Consider the following 21,274-nt stretch of genomic DNA (forward strand, 5'->3'; position numbering starts at 1 on the left):
AATTTGGCAGGCCTTCATTCTGAAGTGCGTTGCATACATGGTATTCATGCTTGCAAGTGCTTGCATGGTATACACTGTCATATACCTTAGTGATATCCAAAGTGATTAAGGCTGCATATTTTTTCTGACATCGAGCTAGTTGAATACGACTTTCTACGTCGACACGGTCAAACCAAAGCAAGCACCCACGTCTGAAGCCACTTTGGCATGGGCTCAACATGATGTTATCTATCAGCCAATTATCTATGTAGTCGTGTAATGATTTTTCGATGAGTTTTGCTAGGTTAGATGCAAGAGATATCGGCCTAATGTTATCTAATAAACAACCGGTACATTGACTTTCTTTAATCATGCGAATATTTTGAGTTTCCCTTCTGGGGGAATTGACGAATTTTCAATATAATGCGTTACCATGGTAGGAAATGCCTGCGAGGACATCCTAAAAAATTCATAATTGCCGCAGTAATGCCATCGGGGCTTGAAGCTGAATTAGGCATGCAGCTCGCTTATTTTATCTCCGAAAGTGTAAGTTCTTCGAAGTTTTTGTCATGAGTAGGCGGTGTAGCATGATAGGGCAAAAAGACTTGAAGCAACTTTCTGGAATTTTAGCAGTATCTTTTGGTAAGTTGTCCAATTCGCAGAATGCTGGAACCACAAAGCAGACCTTCATTTGTGCCGGAAGAACCTTTCTATTTCCCAGAAATTGAAAGAGTGCTTTTCTGTTGGTGGCCTTGGAAAAAAAAAAGTCGAAGTACTTACAATCAAAGTGGTACTTCGCACTTGCAACTGTTCTTTTATATGTTGTAGCCACGAACGTATAGTCTCCGCAATTGGTAGGACGCTGGCTATGAAGTAGTCCTTGCAATGCTACTTTTCCTATCCTGTAATCGCGTGAGAACTCTGCGTTCCACTAAGGTTTAGAAGACCAGCTTTCAGTGGAGTTCACAGTGAATTAGAACTTTTTTACTAAATATTTTAAAAGCGAAAATATATATAAAGCCTTTTCTTCATTATTGTATTGCTGATTCGATAAAGCCATGTGTAAGACATTTTTGAATGCGCTCAAATTAACAAAAATATTTTAATGTACAGTAATTTGAGTCAATGGACATACAAGCTCAAAAAGTATATAAGGATAGTCACTGCTTGTGCCCGAGCTTATAGCAGACCATGTGCAGATAAACAGATAAGAGCAAGTGATAATCAGACGTATCGCGGAAAGTGATTGACTACAAATAATTGTGGGTGTTCTTGCGTTAATGCATGATAAATTATTGTTAGCAGCCTACTCCCACGAACGTTTACCACTCGAATTGGTCTTGAACCCCCAAAAATTATGATAGCCGGTAAAGACTCCGGCAAAAATTACGATATGTAGAACGCTAGTATTCAGAATGCCTTCGGGGAAATAAAGATTAACTAAAGTAAGTGGGCTGCGGCCTGGAATAGAAATGCGTATGGCTAGGATTTCACTTTTTGTAGTCATAGCTAGTAATCCATTTAGCCCGGTGCACAATTTTTAGGAGATAAAGGTAGCTAAGCCGCCACCATGAGAGGGGCTGTCTAAACGAAATGTATGGTATATTTTATCTTGTGGGAACGGTGCGGTCGCTCAGTCCACGACTAAGGGCCCCAGTCATGGCCGGCGGCGCACAAGGGTGCCCAGCCGAGCCTCGAACCTCCGCGTGCGCTCACGAGTCACTTCGTCCTCCACTTCTGCGACTGCTGGCTCCGATGCCTCAGTTCCCATACTGCCCCTCCCTTTGCGAAGGCGATGATGGCGCCGGCCTGAGGCGGCTTGCAGCGTCGTCACCGCACCACCGGCGGTGGGCAAAGCTTGCAGCTTCCTGCACCGAACGAGGATCGGCGAAGCAGGCAACGTCCGAGTCATCAAGGTCTTTCAGGAACCCGAAGGCCCTAAATCTGACAGTCTTCCCGGATGTACGCTTCGCGAATATGCTGGCCAGATGGTGGAACCACCGAGTTGTCGACGTCTTGCAGGAATCAGAAGGCCATAAACCATTTCCGGAGGCACATCTGGTTCAGTCTTTCTTCTCGACTTCCTTCTGACGAGTGCACACAGCAGGTCGCCGGAAGTTGGAAGTGGTCGCAGGAAGTGGTCGCCGCTTGCTGCCACTCTGCCGCAGAGAGACCACACGACACCGCATCACGCTGTTCAGAGGAGGGAAATATCGAGATGATGATGATTGCCGCTCGAACGGTGCCGCTTCCACTACCATTCGCAACTGAGCTCAAGCGCCCATGTGGTTCTCGTCGTAGCCGTAACTGAACTCTTCTTCAGAAACGTCATCATCGTCGTCTTCGCTGCCGCTGACTGGCGCCAAGGAACCGCCGCCAAAGTCCGACAGTTCGCCTTCCTCGGGCTCGGACAAGGACAACACGCCGCGTACTTAGCTTTAGGTGCATGTTAAAGAACCCCAGGTAGTCGAAATTTCTGGAGTCCTCCCTTACGGCGTGCCTCATAACCAGAAAGTGGATTTGGCATGGAATACGCCATAATTTTTAATGGTTTAGTCCCCGACAGCTGAAGTACCTAATGCAATTGTTATAAAGGTACCGCTTCCCTGGAAATAGAGCTGCGACTCTGGAAGGGTACACACGTTTACTGGCTTGTTTTAGGCACTTAAAATCAGACTAGCGCCCTCATTCGTGTTTTCTCCCTGTATTCGTGTTTTGGACTTGTAAGTCGTCAGATTATTGCTAGGTCACATTTGCAAGTGAATTTCAAGTTAATTCTTGCTTTTTTATCAGTATCGCCTAATCCTTAAGGTAGCGCCTACCGCAAACCACTCAAGAAAAAAAAAACAATACCTATTGGCGTAGTAACAGGGGAGGGAGGGCTGTGGGCCCTGGGCGCCAGCTGGAGGCGGGGTTCATATATCTGAAGACTCCCTTCTTTCCACCGGCTTAACTGGGCGTAAATTGTAAAGAATGCTCCGGTAACCAGCAGCCTGAGCTCATGTACATGATTTACCATATGTGTAGTGCCGCAGAAATATCGGCTGCCGCTTCGTTAACTGCCTACGTAATAAGTGCACAAATGTGCGGTGTTATGATCGGCCAGCCGAGGTAGTGACCTTCTATCCTCTCCTGTGCCAATGCGACGAATCGCTTCGTGTAGCTAAGAATGCGTCCCCCGCGGGCCGGCCTGCGGTGCCAGCATGGCCGGACAGGTTCGGTGGACCAAGTATTGTTGGTTGGTTCCCTGTCGCCTTCACGTACCAATGAGAGCAAGAAAGCTCCTGGAAAAGGGTGTTCGATAAGGCGCTCCGCCACGGACTCCGGTAACCGCCACGGTCGTTTGACTGACGCTCCAGTTAAATGCGACCTCACTCCAGGAACCAAGACGTGCGACCGTGAGTCAAGCCTGGCAATCAACGCCTACGAAGCTACCTCCCTTTCTGTGTGTTCCATGCAAAAAGGTGCTGGATTGATTGTGCGAACCCTCGCCCTCAACGGGGTCATTCGACGAATTTCGACACTCCGAATGGACAAAGGGGGCAGTAGCTTTCCCTGGGTTACGGATCTGGGGAGGACAGAGGGTTTTAAGCGAACCTTTTCGGCTCCTCGGTGTGCTGAAGTCGTGCTAGACTGATGAGATGTAAGGTTCTCCACTCTTCACGTAGACATTGCAAAAAAAAAAAAAAAAACCCAGTACTCGAGCTCGTTCTCGATGAGAACAAGTTGCTCCCTTCAACGACGTCGTTAGCGTGGATGAGTCGGACGATGGTATGGGCCCGCTATCCCTTTTTACATGCCCGACCCCACTATTGCAGCGGGCTAAAAATTTATGTGTTTAAGTGGTCGGCGAACTACTCGCCTTAGCGGAAAGTTTCATGTGCGGTGCGCTCGTGCGGTGCGCTCATGCTATGAGCAGGCCTCGCTTAACATACCGTCTGGCGATGTGGCTCTTGGGTCCCGCTTCCGTTCAGTCCGAGCTATCTTAATATAGGATATCCTAAATGACTATTTAAATAGCAATAATAGAGGAAACACTGCAATTCGGGAATTAAAGATCCCAAGTCATGCTATTAACTCAACAAATACTTCTCTAAACAAAATTGTCTCGGGTGCCAGAGGCTTCAGTACTTTGGTACGGCGGGTGGCCCGGTATGGCAGTACCGAACGAAATATGAAGTAGTGCACGAGTCACGTCGATCTCTATCCTCTCCATTGCGAGTGCAGACCAACAGTAGCGCAAGCTTTCGCTGGCACGGGCTTCATCGCGGCCTTCTCTTTTTTCTCTTTCAATTTTTACAGGGAAGCTGCATACCTCTACCATCCCAGGAAATTTTCATGCTGTTGTAGTAAGCAAGAAACTTCCCATACATGGGCCGATCCCGGAGATCGTGCAATTCCGCGGTCGACCCGCGGCGTAGATCAAGCAGGCGTTAAGCACTTCCCACACGGGGGCCGATCTCGAAGATAGTGCAATACCGGGCCGACTCGCCGCGGAGGTGAAGCAGGCGTTAAGCACTCGTCATACGTCGGCCGATCCCAAAGAAGTGTGCAATACCGGCCTAAACCGCAGCGGAGGTGAAGCCGGCGTTAAGCACTCCCTATACGTGGGCCGATCCCGGACATCGTGCAATTCCGCGTCGACCTGCGGCCGAGATGAAGCAGGCGTTAAAAAATTCCCACACGTGGGCCGGTGCCGAAGATAGTGCAATGCCGGGTCGACTCGCAGCGGAGGTGAAGCAGACGTAAACCACTCCCCATACGTGGGCCGATACCTAAGATAGTGCAATGCTGGGCCAACCCGCGGCGGGGGTGAAGCCAGCGTTAAGCACTCCTCATATGTGGGCCGATCCCGAAGAAGTGTGCAAAACCGGCCTGAACTGCCCCGGAGGTGAAGTCGGCGTTAAGCACTCCCCATACGTGGGCCGATGCAGAAGCTAGAGCAATGCCGGCCCGACCCGCCGCGGAGGTGCAGTTCGCCATTAAGGGGCCCACTTACACAGCGTCGCGGGTCATCCTTCTTCACAGAGTAGAAGGGCAAAATGAGATTTTTTTTTTTTGCGTGGTGAAGCCAGGAATCGACGCGAAGCATGCTCCATTCCTTTGGCAACCTCGTGGCGGTACCGCAGCTCGGATAATAGCGTCTGCCAATAGCAGCAAATAAAGAAAGGCTTTATGCATCAGAATGAAGAGAATTCGTAATTGTCACGGCATTGGCGCCCGCGCAGCAGGGAAGCAGGTGGCGGTTTCTAATAGGGTGGTGTTAACAGCGCCGCTGACACGCTGTTTAATTTTTCTGTGGGTTCAGGGCAGTCGACAACCAAAATTACATGCCGTAGTACCCACGACACTTCTTGTGAAGTTGTTGTTGGACAACATGCGACTTACGGCTTCAAGTTCTGAAATGCAATATTGCCTCTAAAATCACCGATTAAAATATTCTGAAGATAACTTTGTTACTTGTGAGCCATATTTTGCACGATGCCACATCTGCATTAGCTGCCAAACCTTACAGTCTGACAGCAGATGTGCAAATGTGCTTATTACAAGTTCTCAGTGAAGCACCCTCTGTTATTTGGTGCAGAAAATAAAACAGCGTGTATAGCTGCTGCATTCGGGATCTCTGGGAACCAAAGCGGACGCGAGAGGGGTGGGGAAGGAAGGGGCAAGCGCGGTATCCAAGGCGGCTGTGCTGGTGCTGCAACATCGTCCTCCGTCTCCTCCCCGAAAATTTTCGACATCCTCGCCTGCCTGAGTACACCCGGGGGAGGGGGGGGGGGGGGCTGACAGAAGACCTATGGGCCCCGGGCGCCACACGGCCTAGCTACACCGCTGCCAATGCTCCAGCACTCCGGTTAACATAACATGGTATTCTGCTCGATGGCATAGAGCCAGTCTTCTGTGTAAAAAAGATGTGGCGGCATGGCAAAAGAAAACAAAAAGTAGCAGGCATGCATTCATTTCTATATTCCGAGCATTCTCTAACGTTACTGTTTTGTTGATATGATTTATTAAGTGCAACTATTCAGAATTTTCTTGTTTCCTCTCTCGGGAGTAAGTATGAAATAAAGACATGGTGAAAACCTACGCCAAATAATGACCTTGCTTATGCTAAGCATACACCTGCATGGTGCTGTAGCGCCCACCAACGCCACAACCCGGGCTCGCTTTGGTCGGTTGATGTACTGTTTTGTAGATGTGCTTTAATGAGTGCAATTATTCATCTTTTTCTTGTTTGCCCTGTCGATCAGGGAGTAAATATGAAATGGAAAAGACGTGGTGAAAACGTAGGCGAAATAATGACCTTGTTTATGCTAAGCATAGACATAATGCTGTAGTGCCCGCCGGCGCCGCAACGCGAGCACGCTTTGGTAGTTGCTCTCAGCCTGCGCCTTGGTGCTTGGGGTAAAAGAGAAAAATATAGTTGGCCAGCGCGTGCTCGAAGCGCAAGCTCTGCATGCTCAGCGTTGTTGCGGAATCCCGCTACGTTGGTCGCAGCAGCCGCCTCTCCACTACCCGCCTACCACCTTCTGTCGAAATAACAGTATTGACGACGGCAGGGCTCATGGGCCGGCGTCAACACTTCTTACAGTCTCTCCGTGGAAAAGGATCAGAGAGAGAGAGAGAGGTCTTGCAATATCATTCAGCCCGGTTCTACTAGTTTTGCTGTGGTTCTGCTAGTTATATATGCTGCCCTATAGGCAAATCGACAAACCGGCTATCACGCATATTGCGATACGTCGCCGCCGCTCCCATCTGTAACAGCCCCAACTGTACAGTCCGCGCAGTCTGCATGAAATAGACTTAGCCATGTTGTAGTACCCGTGTGATTTGTTCGAGTACGCAGCATGCCATAGTTTGAGTGCTTCCTTTCTCACACCATATATTTCATATATTTGTTGACCTCAACGTAAAAAAAGAAGAAACATCCCCGCGCTTTCAGTTCCCCGTAATATTTAGGCAGCGATAGCGTATCTGAGAATTGAGATCCATTTTATGCGATCCCGTTCTATGAGTGCCTATGGGAGTTGTGTTCTTTTGCACCAGTGTAAGGCATAAGCCGATAAGGAACCCTGTTGCGAGCAGAACTAAACTTGTAAAATATCTTCGCCGAGAACACGGAATTGTTTCTAGAGCGCGTTCATTTAGTGGAACCGCTGGTGCTTTAGAATCCCTCTCACCATATCAAATTTCAAACAAGGTTTGCGAACTCTTTGCATTGTTTTTGCTTCAGGGAGCGAGCGTTGTCATCCCTTAGTGCACGCCTCTGTTTTCATGCAGGATCTCATTGCGGCAAAGCTAAGCGACGTTGGTGCTCCTCATTGCCGTCCTCTCCAAGCCATTTAGCGCCATGGTGTTTCAAAAGTCAGCAAGGAGAGACGCTCGCAGGCAACAGGTGGCGCTATGGGTGTTGATGTGGTCGTGTGTGACGCTGCCACTCTTAACCCATACTTCGCGAGCTCAAGATGCGAAGGTCGCTAGTGGCCAGAGTGAATCGACAGGAGTGACTTCGTGGAGACCGAATAACACTGCGGGAGAAATAGAGGAGATCGACTACGCGCAAGTTGCTCGAGACGTGGTGGCCGCGGGCATTTCTAAAGTGCCGCCCTCTTTGATACGAAAACTGATGGAAGCCGACGTGCGGCCCGAGTGCAGCACGGCCCTGCTGCGGACCATGCGAGCCTTCCAGAACCTCGAGTCGTGGGCCCTGAGACGTGAGTACGGCTTCGTTTATTTCCAAGTGTGTATAAATGCCACCGATCCTCTTCCAAAGGCTTATAAAAAAATCACCACGTGCACCCCCCCCCCATCAGCTCCCACTCTCCTATAACATTAAGAGGAAGCTTTTGACACTGCATAAAGCTAGGAATGCCTTTACTGGCTGCGTGACACTGCCCACAGAAACAGTTTGTGTGTACGTGCGTGTGTGTAGTTTTTCTTTTTTTAATCCTTCTCTCTCTCACCTATCGCATCCCCTTGCCCCTCCCCCTTACAGGGTAGCCAACTGCAGATAATCTCTGGATAACCTCCCTGTCTTTCCTTTGCCTTTTTCTCTCTCTCTCTTAACTTGGGTGCTCCTATCAAAATACATGTAAAAGGAGAATTCGTTTTCCTCGGCAACCACTGCACCGAATTTGACGAGGTTTCTTGCATTTAAAATAAGAACATAAAATCTAGTGACTGTTGGTTTCGAACATTTAATTGAGGTCGTCAATTTTTAGTAAAAATTGCCATTTTCGGAATGCGAAGCTATCAAGTTTACAACTGTGTAACTCAGCAATGAAACATGATATCATAATTCCGTGAATTGCACCTAATAGGACATCTAAATTGGACCAAATTGATATGTAGCACATGAATCTAAAAAGTTCTGTAAGATGCAGATACAGCTTTTGCAGAACCAACCTGCACAACGTAACAAATTCACGTAAAATATAAGATGACCTATCGAATTTGTCCGCTTTGAATTACCTAATGGGTGCCCTTTATAGAATCGCGATAACTACTCTTGATGCAGAGCTATTAATTTGTAAACCTCGTGCTTCTATTTTTTTTCCCTTTCAAAATACTGAAAATCTTCTTAATAAAATTCAGGTCCTAAATCGAAAATCCGCTTGCAAGAGTCCCTAGAATATAACTTTCTCTTTTGAATTCCACCAAATTTGTTATAATCGGTCCAAGGGTTATCTCAGAAAAACGTTTTTGCGTTTTACATGTATTTCAATAGGCCGCGTCGTAGTTAGACCCGAGCTAAAGCTTACTCTTAATACACGTTTGTTATTAGCGGCGCGCAAACACTCAATACCGCTGTAAGCACCGTCGGTATGTGCTTGTGATAGCTTCCGGAACCCGGGAGAGCGTTATGTGGTAATGGAAATTCCATTTGAGAGGATATTTTGTGCCAACCGCTGTGTGTCGCAGTATTCGACGCGAGCGGAAGGTTCCCCGCGGGAATCTTCGACGGTGTGCACGTCGACATGGGAGCGTTCGACGAGTGCCTCGATACCGTTGTGCGGGACCGGTATGGAAACGTGTTGTCCCGGGGCCAGTATTGCAACTTGCTTGTTTACATTAAAGATGCGACAGCAATGGAAGTGGCGAACTCCATCGCCGACGCCTTTCACCCGAAGGTAAGATAAATCAAATATTATGTTCGCATTATGCCTAAGACACATGGGACAAGAAAAATAAATCTACTGACTGTAACACAAGCGTTTCGAGTTTAACTCATTCTCAGTATGTGTATACACAGTCAGCTAGATAGTAAACTAGCAGCACACTTTCTCGAAAGGTGACTTCATTGTGGAGTAATGTTGTTTACCAGCACAATGTACTGTCACTCTTGTAGGTATGTTTTTTTTTTCTCTGCTGCTTTGTTCAAGTAGGTTGCTGCATTGCCATACCACTGCTTTCTTATCAAGCAGTAATTTAACACACAAGGTTTGAGAAGCGTGGTGCTAGAAACAGCAGTGTCAGCTGTAATTGAAGGGCCAAATTGCACTCTATATGATTGTACGTCGGAGCAGTAATTACCTAAAGTATTTGCTCCTTACAGGTTGTAAAGGCGTTTCTAACACGACTTGCGTCGCGGTGTTTGCAATCTTCGTGAATAGGACACATTTTACTCCAATGGAGATATGAACAATACTCGCAAGGGGCGCTCGTATCTTAGACAAGGATCTTAATTCATCAGAAAGTCTGGCGTATGAATTATTCTTTCAGAGCTGCACTTTCGTTCAATTGATAATTTCAGGCCACCAATGTCGGCGATATTCGAGAAACGCCAGGACAAACATCTGGTTTCTCGAAGTCCATTCCAATTTAAAAATTGAAAGTTGTTTTTCGTTTGTAGAGTGTTGCTTAGGAAGAATATACACTTGAAATTCAAATCATAACGTTAGCACTAGCGAGTTCATACGTGCCTGTAAGGATTCAGGTGGCGGGGTTCCCTTATTTCCCGCTTGTCTACATAGCTTATCTTTGTCATTGTCTGTTATGTGTTCCGTGCTCCAAGCATTCATGGCATGCTTGTTCTTACTTTCGTCGTTGCTTTCTTTAGCTCCGCTATTTCAGTGAATACGTTGCCACTCCAGGAGACCCCATTGCTCGCCTGGGAGTATGCTTTATTGATGACTGTAACCAACATGACCTACATGTTTTGGCCAACTCAGGTAAGCCAGCACAAAATTGTTATTTTTTTTTCACTATTTGTATGGAAATGCCAGTGATATATTGACTAACTGATTGCTCCCCAGGAAGTACGATATATAGATGAATGTAATAGTCATGACTTACAGGTTACGGCTAACTGAGGTACTCCAAGGAACTTGGAAAAAAAAGTCTTTTTAACAGGCATGTTATTGAGCACCCCAGCAATCTTGTAGCTCAGAGAAAGCATTATGTAATTTTTGAGGGAGTGCAAGCTACTATGTGTCGATTGCACTAATAAGGCGTGGGTAGCGATTTGCAGAGAGACAAAAACAAGGCGCCGTGGGATTTTTATGTTTACGCTACGGGCTAGCGGGTCTGTATAACGTAAGCGCAGATTGATATACTGATATAAATAGTCGCAGTTTCGCCCCAAAGGCGAATAATCGATTTCGATAGCAAATCAGTAGACAGCTATACGAAATAACGATGGTGGTTTATTCGGCTGTATAAACTTGTAAAGATCGCTTAATAACTAAATTACCAAGCATGGTGTAACACGCACAAGGAAACATGAACACATCTCCCTCGATGACCGCGGAAACTCGCTGTCAAAACGCTGTAGTGGCGAAGTGCTGCAGCAGCAGTGAACGAATAGACATTCGTGTTGCCTCTCGCTTCAATGGGAACTAAGCGGCCATCTTAAACTGCCGCTTTTCTCCGGGTGCTGTCTTGCAACGCCCTTCTAACTTCATGGTTAGCCATAAACCCTGTTATGTCGTGTATTCTGTTCTTTACTACTTCATTACTACTTCGGTGACTAGCTGTTTTCCCATTTGTCGGACTATCTCTCCAACCACCTTCCCGCCATCTTGGGTCAATGAGTAGTCTATGGTTTAATTGGCAGAGTATCAATGGCAGAGTACGGCTGCTGTGCTTTGGGAGCAGGGTTTGATAACAACCAGCGAAACATCTTGGGTCACCGGCTATGTGACACTGGTCATGTGCTGGTCATCAGTTAACCCGTCTCACGCCATCTCGGTTCACCGGGTATGCGCCCATGGGTATGCGTCGCTTTTCAAAGACCGTTTTCTAGGTGCCAACTTGGGCGACTGGATGTGTGTCACTGAGTATTCCGCTCGTCAATGAACGCGTTTTATGCCTACATGGCTAAGTACGTGCCACTTAGTGTGTGCAGTTTTTCAATGGCAAGAAATAATTGAAGATTTCCCCGTCACTTGCCCACAACTAAACCCGCCTCAAAGAAACCCTTCAGTGTATATACAGGGTGTCCCAGCTAACTTGCACCAAGATTTTAAAAATACTCCGGACCTCTAGAGAAATCGTACCGACTGCATAGTGGCTTTAGTCGTATGTACTTAGAGCAGTAGTTTTTTCGTCACGAAGTATTACTTATTTATTGACTTTTAATTAGTGAACTTTTTAATTATTGCTTGAATCGCAAGCACATCAATCACAAAGTTGTAGGGCACCTTAAGTAACCTCCGAATCAAGCATTTATATCGTGCTGAAGTGGTCCTGGTTGTTTTTTACAAGAAAAAACAAAAGCGCGCGAAATACGCGAAATATGAAATAGATGCGCACTCGCGCGCGCTACTCAAGCGCCTACAAGCAACCATTGAAAGATATACGGCTGCATTCTCTTACCGCCGCATCGTACAAGGCTCCGCAACGCTTATCATTGCGTCAGCGGCGTGTTCTCTTGATGTCGCGACCATCACATAGCGTGAAGCCCTGTATCGAGCTGTTGCCGCTATTAAAGCCGTTTATCAGTGGCTATTCGCATGGGAGCCCTTGAGTAGCGGCGCGCAAGTGCGTACCTATTTCGTATTTTGGATGTATCGCGCGCTTTTGTTTTTTCTCGGAAAAGCCAACGAGACAAAGCTGAGCACTAAACAAATGCTTGATTCGGAGGTTATTTGAGGTGCCCTACAAATTTGTAATTGATAAGTTTGCGATTCAAGCAATAATTACAAAAGTGAACTAATTAAAAGCAAATAATTATTACCGCGTGATGAAAAAATACTGGTGTAAGTACGCACGACTAAGGCTACTATGCAGTAAGTACGATTTCTGTAGAGGTCTTGGGTATTTTTAAAATCTTGGTCAAGTTAGCTGGGACACTCTGTATATGCACACGAGCGCCACGTGCGGATGTTGCCGCTCAGTGGCCCCACGTCTCCAAGGGAAGCGCGAGAAAGGAGCTCAGCTACACACAAGTCTTACGTAGGACGCCTCTATGTAGTGGCAGTATGGTGTGTGCCTGCTTTGCTTCACTGCTAAACGCATCACGTTGACATTCATCGCGAGATGTGTTCATCCGCCATTCTTTAATGAGAAATGGCCAAAGGCTTGTACCGAAAGTGGGTCACCCACAGATCCGGGGCACTTCCGCGGCCTTGGCGCTAGAAGTTTACGAAGTCCTGCCTGTTTTTTTGGCCACAAGTGGTAAAAAAAAAGCGAAGCCCATGTGAGTTCCGTCCAGCGGAACGGCCGACCAGCCTTGTTCCCGCTGACTCTATAAAATTTCTTATATAGACTCCGTGTCGTCGTCTTGTATGTGCCGGTGACGGCAATATAACGCCCCTGGAGTGCCCTCATAGTTGATTTTCCAATACAAAAGAGCTTTGATACGTTACATCACCATCTATTCGCTCCTGCTGAAGCGAAGTATTAGTCGGACGAACCAATGCTCCGAGCAGAAATAGTGTTGCTGATGGTGGTCGTTGTGGTGGCGGTAGTGACGCTATACAGATGGGATTGGACTCGCAGACTTGGACGGTAATTTATCTGGCGACGCGTTTTTTCCCGCGTTAACTGCGTCACCATGCGTGTTCTGGTATATTAAATTTCAAGATGGGAAGTTGGGGGACCTGTGGCTAGGCCGGCTATATGAAAGTATTACAAATAGAATGCGAAAAGAAGTGTTATACATTAAAAAGTAAACATTGTCAGAGGTACCAGAAGGGCCGTATACAGGGTGTCTCAAGTACGCTGAACCAAAGGTATCGATAAAAGTGGTTAGCTGCTCCTAAATAAAACCAACGGAATATGGCTTGGCATCATGTGCCGCTCCTTAGAGTATTTTTTAAATATCCCGCTTAATTAGTTATTTACCTCAGAATAATTATGCAAGATTTTTAGTATTATCTTTAGGGCCAAGTGCGTTTCGTTGCGTTGTAAAGGGGATTCAGAAACGACCGATTCAAATTTTTTTGGTGACTTACATGCTGCGCAATGACTCTTTTCTGCGTCTAGGGCCCACGATTATGAAAGAAAACCAAGTTACTGCCCTCATGTGCTATAGTGCTGGAGTGCTCTCGCACCCCCGAAGTATGTAATATTTGTTAGGCAATGTTTGCTTTGTGCAGTTTGGACATATTTGGTTCCATTGCCCGTTGGTAATTATGGCCAGCCAGTATGGGCTGGGGAAAGATTAGTTTGAACTCGACGCAGGATCTAGGCTTGTGCTCGCATGATGCTTCCGTTTCGAGGCCGATAGGTTCGCTCTTGTCCCTGTAGTCGTTTGTTATTTCGTGGTATGTCGTCGATGCTTCATCCAAGGGATCCGAGTCTGCGGGGCACACCTCCCGGTTGAGTAAACCTCGGGCTACCCACTACGTATCCTCATTCCCTTGATTCGCCGAATGGGCAGGGACCCATACGGGTTCAATAGCCTTTTCGTTTGTGAAGTCCCATAGGACGCGCGCCACGTAGCCTGCCTCTCGATACGTTGGCGATTACCCTTTTGAAGTCGCTTATGACAGTTCGCACGTAGGAATTTGTGATGGCCAAAGCAATGGTAGCCTTTTCCGCTTCCACGGTGGACGGTGTTTTTATGGCCGCGTAGTTGACGATACTTCCCTCTCCGGTCAGGACGCTCACTGCTTAACTTTGGTGACTTTGCGTTTCCGCATTGATATAAGCGGTGCGCTTGTTGATTTGGTACCTTTCTTGAAGGGCCTTGGCTCTAGCAGACCGCCTCTGGCCGTGGCTCCTAGGAAGCATGTATTTGAGTAACGGTGCGATGACGAACTGGCGCTTGACCGCGTCGATTAGTGTAGTTCGTCCTGGTGAATTTAGAACGGGGTCCAGCCCGAGTTTACTCTGAATCACCCTGCCACTTGCGGTACTTGAGGTTCGTTCACGTAGTGCCATATTATGGGCCTCCATGACTTCGTATAGGGTACTGCACATTCTTAGCTGATGTAGTCGTTCAGTGTTCGCATACCTACGGAGACTGAGGGAAGGCTGCTTTATCAACTGTACGGTTGACACTGCTGTCTGCACAGCTCATAAATTATCCCTCGGTGTCCCTGGCAGAGATGCCATCTCCAAGCTCTCTCTCTTTTCAGGCTACGGACCATTGTAATGTTTACACTACCACATCCCAGCACGCGACCTCCATAGCCTATCACCTGCATTTTGTCGCATAGGAAAACAAACACAGCACGTGTCATACGCACAAACTATGAAATGCTGTCATAGTGGCGCCTGCCGTTATATGTAAAATTCCTAAATAAAAGAAGTAACTTGTTTTATCTATAGGAACTCGAGGAATGTGCGGAGGCGAGCGAAATCTGGGGGTGTTGCAAGAAACCAAGCGGCACGCGCAAGCTAGACCGCAACAGCAGAAGCAGCGCCCGGAAAGCCGGGAGAAGAGGCAAAGAAAGCTTCGCTCTAAAAACAGGCGTACTAAACTCTAGGTGACATCTACGTAAAGCGAAGCATCCTACGTGTGATTGGCTTATGAACCACGGGTGTCCATACAAAGAAATTATTTTATTCGTATTGAATTATAGACAGGCTGGAAATTATATACACATATTTACATGCAGAATATCTTATATTTTATATGATACGCTTATGTATTTTCCATATATTTTTGAATTTTCTTTGGTTATTTATAATGTCGGTTTGCACTCGTGGTGTTCTAATGCGCCGGCTTCTTTTAGCGCAGCGTAGGACTGGAACGAGTCAAGTATCTCATCGCACCGACTAGCAAACTAGAAAGGACATTCTAAGTCGCTTGACGACGCATGTGTCCTTGGTATAATGGGCACAAATATACAGGGTGTTTCACGTAACCCGGGCCAAACTCCAAAAACACGCAAACGCCACGCAGCTGGACCATACCAAGGCAACACCACCGCCGCCGCCACCCAGAGACACTCAGACTACACGTTCCGTTCCGCCTGGTTAGATTACCAGTACCAATAAACCAATGAGCTCCTTAACCACCAGAACCAGATGAAAAGTGTTAATGGGAAAATGGCAGAGGAAAACCAAATACTCCCAACACAGCCCCCTGCCTCCAAACACGCGCCAAATGACTTGCAACGTTTTCCCCATTTTTCCCCACGCTGCGGGTATTACCTTGTTGACGTTCTAACATTCATAAATTGCATCGCGTTTTTGCTGTTTTTGTGTTGGGATGCACGTGCGAAAGAAGTGAACGAACAAGTATTTTTAGGAGTGACCGCCTAGGAGGACTTGACCAATCCCATCTTTGTCTTAGAGAGATGGGGATTTACTTTATGTCTTTCCGCAATGCTACTGACCACTTTTTACGAACTGTGTGCCAAGTTAGGTTAGGTACATGTGTGCCAAACTTAGTTGTGTGGTCGGAGTGTCTGCCAGGTAGCATTTCTGGTTAGGTAAGTTAGAGTACGAGTAACAGTCAACCAATTAACCCTACAACCATCACAACCAGATAAAAAATCTCATTGGGAAAATGACAGTGGAGCACTAAGAACAGGTACCCCACAATTTGCAACTTGTTACTCATTAGCAAGCTGTGGTACGATTTAGGTAATACATTGCTGACGTGATAACATCCAGGAATTGTATCGCGTTTTTGCTTGGTTCAAGTGTATCAGCTGCAAGAACCAGAACCAGACTGGCTTCCTAGGTTACGAGGGCTGATGAACATGCCAGAGTTCTGGTTGTTAGCCTCCTCATACCTTGCTGGGCAGGCACGATTGTACAATGTATTTCTGTGTGATTTCAGCAAAGGCAATAAAGAAAAAAAAAGCGTCCGTGGCATCACGGTTTCAATTTTCGGCGTGTGCAAGAGGTCGTGTGTTCGAATCCTATTCTGCCGTCGGACTATTTACGTATTTTTTTGTTTTTTATAGCACCGTGCTTTGTTGGAAAGGACAAGTGTTTAAAAATTCAGGCAGCCGTTTTAAGCCAATAGGACGATATTTAGGCAGATCCGTGTCCCAACTTTTATCCCCATGCTGACTGAATCGCCCTGCTGTGCAGCTTCCATAGACACTACCGCCACAGATCCAGGTGGTTATTGTTGTAGGAAACTCTGTGCCTGAAGCGGTAAACGCGCAGAATACTTCATCGGTGCACCGTGCCTAGATGGCGCCACCATCCAATTGAACGCGTTCGGCTTTAGGAGTCAGATACGCAAGAAAAACTACCTCCAACTCAGGGAGAAAGCTTCACTTTAAAAAAGGAAACCAGGAAAAGAGTTCTAAAAGCGCAAAAACCGTAAGAAAAATGAATTCGGGTATTTGAAAAAATGATGCGCTTGAAGGATGGATGTATTAGGATAGGATAGTTGCCAGCGTTTTTTTGTTTTGTTTTGTTGTTGTTGTTCTTGCGCAGTTCTGTAGAGAAGGGAGTGGGCGACAGACGCTTCTGCAGCGGTAGCAGAGATACGTATACTGCGGCTTGATATATGTGGGCTGTTCCCCTTTGGTTCGTTGAGAGGATGTGGTACTTCCACGGAACGGAAGTTGGAAGGCGACCTCGAGAATAGTTTTTACTGTAAGAACACGGAATCTTTACAGAATGCACTTGCTGATGTGACGCATCTTATGTTCGCGTTTGCCGGTAGTTGGCATGAAATCATATCCATATCTATTATGAGTAATTTACTTGCTGCGTTTTTCTTCTTCCAGTGAGTCTTCCTTACGTCCGTCTTGAAATGTCCAACTGCGTGACAGCAGAACCGAAGTCCTGGAGCAATATTCAAATAGGAATTGTGTAAGTTGGTTGAAAGACTTGCCGCTTATTCCAAACTTGATATCACACTTCTTTGTAAACGCGTTGCTGTCCTTATGAACGACTCTATAAGACTGGCGAACATTGATTATTTCTGCAAGCGAAGGCGTTTAGGTATTACATGGTCTTGAATGCGCCTGAGTGATTTCTTGCAGCGTGCTGTGGACCGCATATTGTCAACAAGTGTTTGTAGATATTCTTTTGCGCCCGAAAAATAAAGGTGAATTTGAAATGGTGAGTAAGATTGCAGCCTAACAGAGAAATAAGGTGGATTAGTTACTGAGAAAGTGACAAGTTTGTACGTGGAAAATTTCTGTGGGTAAAATTGCAATCGCTTTCCAAAACCGCCACCGCTCTATTATGGGACTGTTATGGAAATACCAGGGTATTGGCCAACAAACGAACAGGCTCAACACTATATCCGGGTCAAGAGCATCTTTAACCCGACGGAGGTTTACTATAAAAATTAAAAAAAAGAATAGAACACATTATTCAATTGATGAAAATGTTTTAAACCACGCTAATCGAACACACCTGAACACGATAAATTAGTGCCTAAATTTGGAAACGGTTTCCTTCGTAATAGCGGTGCAAGTAGGAGGCAAGCTTCCTTCATCGTTTTAGATGCACTATGCTAAACTCTAACCCCTCCCCCTCCCCAGACAAAGATGAGATCGTCCACGCGGCCGCGGCCGCCAGAAATTCAGCGCATGCGCAGGCTGTCTCCCCTCCGCTCCTTCTCATCCTCATGCTTTCACCGTAGCATCCTACTATACTTTTCTCTTCTCGCGCTCTTCTTTTCTGCTACACTCCACGTTCGCTTACAAGTTTCACTGTGCTCGTTCGCCCTGCTACGCCGCCGAGGCGCAACGTCGTCGCTCAAAGAATGAACGGCCACCTAAGGCTGCATTTACAGTTGATCTCGGGGCAGGCGGAAGCGGCAAAAACTTGACAAAATCCGCCGCCTAGGCGGCCAAACGGGCGGAAAACCAGGCGACGAGGCTGATTCGTCTCGGACCGATTTTTTTTTCGCCACGGTGGAGCGGAAAGCCGTTTCGCTACACCGGACTGCACTAACAAGTAAAGATCCAGTAGTAAAATTTAACATCTTCAGTTGTTCATTGACGACTTTCAGGGAGAACAACTAGCTAAAAGTATCAAAAGTATGCATTCTGCCTCTTCCGTGGCAGACGAAAGCGATTATTTCGCGCATTCGCGCAAAATGATAGCTCTTATTAAGTTATGGGTCAATGAATTAACATACACCTTGAAATGGTGCGATGAACAGAGTCACCACGCGGACAAACTTACGCAGACTAAATGGATGTGGTCGGCGGTGGTTTCCGTTGCAGTGGCGAAACAAATGGGGTCATCTTGGACATTCGGCGAAAAGATTTTCCTTCCTCTTGCCGCTTCCCAGAGAGATATATAGCAAAGAGACGAAAGGCAGAGAGGTCAACTAGACGATCGTCCGGTTTGCTACCCTACGCTGGGGAAGGGAAGGGCGGAAGAGAAACAGGAAAGCGGGATAGAGGGAACACTGCGTGTGCGCAGCAAAGCACCTTGAAATTAGTCACGTCCAAGCAAGTGCTCCGCCGATACGTTAGATTGCCGTCATTCTGCTGTCTGAAGCTAATCTTCGCGCTTTCCCATAGCTGATGATGCACGCTGAAGTCACCTGTGAGGACCAAGGAGTCGGTGGTCGTCAGCAGTATGTTGTAGTACCTGGCAGTATATTGGTAAAGCAAACCCCAGCCTTTTCGACTTCATTACGAATAGAATGCTGCGGGTGAGCCATGATGCTTACCCAAGACTTCCCAAGTGTGAACCTAGCTCAAGAGCTACGCCCTAAAACTACGCACTCTCATGTGGGGGTTGAAACAAGATCTCTTTGCGGATTTTGTCCGCAACCAACCACGCACGGTCCTCGAGTTCAAATCAGAAGCAACAGCCATCAAAAAGATGCTAGAGCAGGGGGGCTTGCGGGGAATTGCATATCCGCCCCGGGTTTTTTCTGGAGGCTTGGGAAACAAGGGGCCTATCATGTCAGTGATCAGAGAAAAGCTATGCAGGTTAGTTACTTCAGACTCTAACGGCACTGTCTATTATCGATGTTGTCGGGCGTGAAACGAGGCTTGTCCTGCCGAAACCGCAGTGCGAGCCATAAACGACTCCACGCTTCCCAACGTACTTTGGTGGGCTCAGACAAACCACTGTGCAGAGTAGTACACCAGTTGCGACGTCTGCTGCCTATCGGCCAACAGCACACAGCGCACCCCGTCTTGTGAAACCAACGGTCGCCTATCAGCCGACAGCACGCAGCGCACCTCGACTTGAGTAGGGTCAAGGCACAGGAAAAGTGAAATCTGTCGCAACCACGAGCGCAGGCCTCTATGTTTCTATTGCGAAGAGGTGGGTGTGTATTGCCAAGCTGGCGTTAGAGGTTTCCCCTTAGATGCACTGTGCTCCCGAAATGGTGAACGACCGACCGAGATTGAGGAGTTCTTGCCCACGTATACCCTAGCCTCGTTACTCCTCGCGAAGCCCAACCTCGTTCACCGTCACCTAAGCATTACTGAACGCCCAGACTACATGCATCTTCAAGACTGCTTAGGCGTCGTTCACAGAGCAAGTGAGCAACCTTTAGAGGTGAGCTCGCAGGCAACCGGAGTTGCGAAGATTCTGCACGACGTTTGCAGTGTACCGAGATTTTGGCGGTAAAGAGGTGCGACGATCCAAAAGATTACGTAATGTTTGAGGTTGATAACTGATGGATGTGAGCTGATTGCCTTAGTCGGCACCTGCACTTTTCATTCGGTTATAAACTATGATATGGCAACAAAACTCAAGAAAGTTTGATGCGGTGGACTGAGCACAGATACGCAGGGGCAAGCGGTCACATTGCGCCTCTCGACAGATGCACTATAAGAGTTCAGATACGAAGCTTCACTTACGTCTTAGACATTATCGTACTGACAAATCGTTCAAAAGTACTTATACTAGGGATAGGTTTTCTGCAAGCGAATGGCACCATCGTTACCTTAAGCTATTCCTATGTATCGTTCTCGGCGAATCAGGCTATAGCTCTTGAAGAATCGGAGCAGCGACACCTTACTCCATCGTGTTTCGCTGATGATAACCTAACTGTGCCGCTACGCGGTAGCGCAATGGTTCTTGTGGAAAATGAGAAATTGCACGATAGAGAAGGTAGAGCGGATGGCCACAGAGGGCTATTGTTGAGGAATGCCATTTTCATGACTCGGGTTCTGGTTTCCCTACACAATGGGCATGCAGATATCCTACTTGTAAGCTACGGAAACGAATTGCAGCACCATCGCACAAGCAACAACTATTTCTTATTTTCACGAGTCATGTGCAGAGACCGAGCTATACGGGCTAATGTTATCGTCAGTGGCTGTGGCAGATGCGCACCACGTCTACGCAGTGATTGCAGTCAACCTTGAAATTCCGGCGACCCAAACGAAATGGATATATGACCTGATAAATAATTTTTTCTGACTTATCTCATTTCTCAAAGAAGCGGGACACTGATTACAAGGACGCAATTATAACATGAAGCCACGAGACCATCATTCCAGCATCCGTGTAGAGTGCCACCAAAACAGAGCGATTATCAAGAAACAGGTATAGGAGATACTTGCAGATGTTGTAATTCAAGCTTCCAACAGTCCATGGGAGTCTCCCGTAGCTCACGTCAAAATGGAAATAGCACACTGGTTTTGTGTAGACTATCGAATGTGAACAGGGTGACTTAACGGGATGTATACGCCTTCGGCGCATCGATGAGACGTTAGATTGGCTAAGACGTGAAAATTTTTCTCGTGCCTGGATCTTAAAAGCGGATATTGGCAAACCGAAGTAGATGAATGAGTTCGTGAGATAACAGTATGCGTGACTGCAGATAGCCTGTACGATTTTAAGGCACTTGCACTTGACCTCTGTTACGTACCAGCCACTTTCCAGCGTATGATGTACTCTGTGCTCTTGGGATTAAAATGACAGTCATGCATAGTTTATTTACATGATGCGGTGTTTGTCTACGTGACAGCTCACAACACAAGGAAAGGCTGCAGTATGTTTATGA

This window comes from Dermacentor andersoni, chromosome 3 (assembly GCF_023375885.2).
Source record: "Dermacentor andersoni chromosome 3, qqDerAnde1_hic_scaffold, whole genome shotgun sequence".
NCBI lineage: Eukaryota > Metazoa > Arthropoda > Arachnida > Ixodida > Ixodidae > Dermacentor > Dermacentor andersoni.